The sequence below is a fragment of the Capsicum annuum genome, chromosome 12, assembly GCF_002878395.1.
Source record: "Capsicum annuum cultivar UCD-10X-F1 chromosome 12, UCD10Xv1.1, whole genome shotgun sequence".
NCBI lineage: Eukaryota > Viridiplantae > Streptophyta > Magnoliopsida > Solanales > Solanaceae > Capsicum > Capsicum annuum.
Window position 1 is genome coordinate 210004591 of NC_061122.1, and position 5706 is coordinate 210010296.

The window sequence follows — 5706 nt, forward strand, 5'->3', positions numbered from 1 at the left end:
CACTTTAATAATAAAAACCCTTTCAAAACTTAAAATCGATAATCTTTTTGGGAGTTGAAAAAAGGGGTGTGACAGCACCCAACCCCCTAATTTCATTGTCGTCTTCATCTAGTCAACCCCCAACCCCCACCCCACCCCCTTCCATCATCGTCATCACAACCCCCCCCCCCCCTATTTTTTTTCCTTGAGTTGGTCGATGAATTACTGCTGCTTCCACTTTGAAAGACTTCAACAGCTTCTTAAAATTGATCATTTCCAAACGAAGCATGAAAGGAGGTCAACAAAGAGTCATTAGAGACACCAGATAAATTCTCTACCGAAAAGTATTTCTCAGTAGCTTGGAGAGCCACGCAGTCATGGAACATACTCCAAACCATCCTCTTCCATAAGCATCTGACTTAGGAATTTATACATTGCAGGAGAAAAATTTCCCTCACCAACAACATGATTTGAAAGGGCATGAGTGTAATCTTCATCAAAACTAGGAAGATTATTGAATATTGTTCTAGTACCATTTTGTACAAAATCATTTCTTGGATCCATTGGAATTGAAGGATGCCTAAAAAAAAGCATCAGGAGAATGAAAAAGTTATTCTTGGAATAGGGCTTCCATGGAAGTTGCTTTCAGCTACTGAATTATGAAGATAATTGATTGAAGAAATCAAGAATAAAAAACAATGAAACGAAAATAGCAAGTTGATTTTGCTCAAAACCAAAGCTTGACGGTGACCGGAAAGCCTCAAACAACAAAGGAGAAGAAGGGTGGGGTGTGTGCGCGTTTGCATATCGAAAGGGGAATGGACCCATACTTTTTTTACACTATCGGAAAAAATGGAAGTTCTTGGGTAGAAGATGAGGAAGAGGCGAGAGGGGTGGGGGGCAGGGGCAAGGGCGTGTTTAGTTTTTTTTTAAAAAAAAAAAATAAATTATAATTTTGTTTTAATTGTAGTTTAATTAATTATGGAATATTTTTTAATAAGTTTTAAATTCAATGCCAAGTGTCGCTTTTTAATTCGTCATTTTTGTCATATCAGCGCGTGTGTGTTGCACACACTTGAGCTTTTATCTGATTGACAAAAAAATGCCCAATTGGAATCAAATTGGGGGGGGGGGGGGGGGGGGATTAGGGGTTTAATAGGTACAAGCCTTAGTTTAGGGGCCTAAGTGAATTTTAGAGATAAGTTTGAGGATCTGTCGATGGATTTGGCCTTTTATTTAACTATATAGTCTGAAACATAATATATAAATATGTCCTTTATGTCATATTATTAGCTCAATACAAACAATTATTTGCTATGTAATTTGAAACTAAAGATCTGGATTGTACACCGATCTCTAATTTGGGCATAAAGATTTGAGAAGCAATTGATTTTTTATTTTTTAAAAAAATATATCTAAGTTTAAATCTGAGTTTAGATCGGATTTAGAATTGCAAATTCGACTAGAACTATTGATTTACGTGGAAGACGAAATGGAAGGGGAGTAATAGGTTTTGAGGGAGGGTGGTGAAGTGGGCATATATGTCATGAAGCCTCCACTGTCGATCTAACTCTAATATTGTACCACGAGGATTAGATGTTGGTGGTCATGATGAAAAGGTTCATGAATGAAGGAGCATTTTTAATAACTTTACTAATAGTGGGAGTAATTTTTGCTTTCAAAATATGACAGAAAATTATACGTAATCCTTTTATAAATTTAAAAAGATAAATTTAATCATTTTTTCTTTTTGTTTTTTATGATTAGCATAGAATAAAATTACGTGATATATATATTCATCAATCAATATAATGTCTTTTAAAAAAACTACCACTTTTTTCTTTCTGGTTTGTTAAGTTGGCCATGTGATAGTCAATAAATAACAGAGCGTCAACTTATACTATTATTATTAATAACTAATCATGGAGTTACTACTCACTAGAAAAAGAATTAATAAGTAAAAAAGACAAATACTCTATTATTCTGATTTATTTTTTATTTGTCTCGTTGCACTGCATAATAATTTAACTTGCACCCTCTATTGTTTATCCAATCATAAACAAAAGGTCAAAACCCAAATAAAAAATCAATTAAATTATTGAAAGTATTATTTGTTTTGTTCATAGAATTATTGAGAAGGTGGAGACAAATTAAATAAATAATCAATCAGTATCCCTTACCTGCTTGTTTAACTGAAATTTCAGTCAAGAAAATGACAACTCTTCCATCCTACTTAGATCCAGTTTGAGCAAATTTTTAAAATTAAGTTATTTTAATGATAAATAATTTATTTTTGAGTAATCAACTTACAAAGTACTTTGAGTTAAATTAGTGTTTGATTGAAATTTTAACATGTACTTTTAAATTTATTGTTTTAAATTTTTTTTTTTTTTTGCAAACATTGATTTTTTTAAAAATATACTTTTGGAGAGCTTTTCGTAAAGATTTCATAGGGTGTCCTATTTGAGTTGTCCATGTTGTTCCATTTTTTTTTTTTTTTTTTGCACGACTATGTAATATTTGACAAATTTTAGGCAAAATAATATACTTCTTTTTTGTTTTTTTCTTCGTTTGCATTTAGACACATAAGACTAAAATTTTAGCCAATTTTAATATGTGTTTCAATCTTGTATAATTGAATGTACACCAATATAAAAAATTTAAAAGGTGTTAAATGGGTTTGCCAGATTTGTTGCTATATTGATAAATTGATGTCTGGAGTTTGTTCTTTATAATGCTTGAACCCATATTTTAAATTTGAGCTTTTTTAAAGTAGATCTGAGGGTTGAGATTAAAAAAATAATAATATTTTTTTAAGCAAAAACTTTCAGACTTACATGCATAAAATTTTAGTTCATTTTTATATGTAAAATTTAAGAAGTATTAAATGAGTTTGTTATATTTATTTTGTTTTCGATAAATTGAAGATTGTGTTTTGTTTTTATTTTAATGATATATGAAACTAATATTTCAAATTTGAGCTTACTTAAAGTAGATTTGAGTATTGAATCGTGTATTGAATTTTTTTTGAACTAATTATTACGTTTTCTTTTAGACATATATGAATGAAATTTTAGCTTGTTTTACATATATTTCAGTCATGTATGACTAAGGTGCAAATATGCATGAAAGATTCAGACATACATGAGGTGAAAGTTTAGCCAATGTTTGCATACACCTCAGAAGAATTTTGTATCTTCACCTTTATAAGTCCTACTAAATATCAGTAAAAATATCTAAAGTTTAGCCTTCATAAGGCCACAATTTATGAACTTATCAAGTTCGAATGCGACTTTCTGACCTTTCGCACAAAGCGCATACATTTGAAATAAAAAAGATGATTTAGGACGAAAAGATTAGTAATACGTCTGTGTACATGAGGACTTATTGTTCAAGTAACTTGGTTCATTCAGACTACGCAATTTTATTTAGCTTAAATCATGTATATGTATTAAAAATATTATTATTATTTAATATATAATCAATTAATTTAGCCAGTATAATGATATGAGGTTAATTATATTATTTGGTTTCTTGATCCCAGTAGCTTTCTTGGTTGATACAATTTGGATCTGACATTAAATTTTCTAATTCGATTCTCGGATAGGGTGCCGCCTGTCAGGTATCACACAGAAAAGTTGAAACCTTCACATTAATGGTGTGTTGGTAATTTTTTTTTTTATTTAATGTTTGATTGATCGAAAGTTTTAAAAAATATTTTTTCTAGAAAAATAAGTTTTTTAAAAATGAAGAAATAACTTTTCTAGTCAAATAGAGAAAATAAATTCTACAAATGTGTGATGACCCTTCAAGTTATTTTGTGAATTTTTCTTATGCTGACCCTCCCCGTGTATTTAGACGTAATTTATGACTTTCGGGGATGGATAGTGCCTATTCTTAAGGTGTTCGAAGGTGATTTGAGTCATTAATTTAGTTGTTGAATTTTAATAAAGTTAAGTTTGATCACGGTCAATTTTTTATCAAGACGACTTGGGATTAGTCCTTTGATAATTTCAATAGGGACGAAACATGTTTTTTTTGTCAATTTATATATTTGATTTGTTTGTTTGAGGTTCTGAACAAATTTTGAGGAACTATTTGAAGTTTTGGAATCATTTTAGATATTATTTTAATTGATGGTTAACGGGCCAAATATACATTTTCTTATTTCTTGAGATCTATATATAAGAATAAATTTAAGTGGGAAGAATTTAAAATTAATAATAATAATTATAATTTAATCAGAAAGTGGCAAGAAGAGGGGCACAAAATCGCAGTTTCACGTTGCATTTTTTGAAGAGGGGAGAGTTCGAAATAGCTTCAGATTGAATATTTGTTTAATTGAATCCTTACTGCCACTTAAATACTACTATATCTATCATAACGTAAGGTGATTAGTGTTATTTTCAATATTTTCGGGTACAAGAATTTGTATATATATGCAACAACTTCTTATGAAGTTCCTTAATACCGTCAACACAAGATTATGAATAATCTATCCAAGAGGTATGTTATTTTTCAGAAATGAGATGAAATAGAAATGTAAAGCCAAGTCCTCCGACTTCACGGAGTGTCCTTAAGGAATAATTCCCCTCACTGTATCCGAGGTTGTGGAATCTTCCTCCCAGGATAAATTGGCTTTCAATCCGAACAATATCGGTACCTCAAATTGTTGGATTCTTCGAACTCACTCAACAACTTAATAATCACAGAGTTTTTGTATAGAAGAAGAGTGTTTTTGCTATCAAAACTCATGTCTATTCCTGAGGAATACATTAGGTATTTATAGCCATAAATGTGTCCTTTCAGAAAGGATGCATTGGTTCAGCAGAAAGGCATCTATTCAGTAGCAGTCATGTCCCTGTGCCCAGTCTGTGCTGGACCTGCGCCTGATCTGCAGCCGCAGGTGATATTTCGCAATTTCTAGCAGCTTCTGCGCTACATCTACGCCCACAGGTCACGTACCTGCGCTGCATCTGCGCCCGCAGGTCACCCTATAGTGCGAAACAGTGTGCCTTTTACCTCGAAGGGTCACATCCCTTCGTGATGCGTTGCGTATGCATTTGCATGGCATCAAAATTGCGCCCGCACTTGCAGAAAAATAATTATATCAAATTTTTGGATTAAGTTTTTCACTTGTAACACAAGTTTCAAATAAAATTCATCTAAAAAGATAGATCTTATTGATCATTTTTCAAATCCAAATCCAATTTCTAATCCGAAGTCGAAGCCGAGGCCGAGTGAGCGACGACGGCGACGGCGCGAGGCACCACCTTATTCTTGCCTCACTATCTATGTGGAGTTAGTGTTCCTTATTAAAAACACTCCAAAGTTCCCTTCTCCCACTTATGTGGGAGAATTAATGAACTTTCAAATTTGAGAGTACACTTTCTAATTTGATGTCTCTATTTCCATCCATTTTTCATTTATATATACACCTTGAACCCAAAAATCCCCTATATGAATGGGGAATGACTATTTTATGAAGAAATATATGGACAAACATGTGATCATTTAGCAAAGACTGATTGCATCTGGATAAGTAAGTTTTCCTTTGAACTTTCCGTAGTGAATATGCATTGGATGCACTCAGTCAATCGGTAGATTTGATATCTTTGAACCGTCGGGCTTTGATGTACACCTAGACAACACATGTCACACAACTAGCCTTTTACTGTTTATGGTTTTCACGATTTTGTTCTTTTCAGCCATGAACACGTCCTAGTT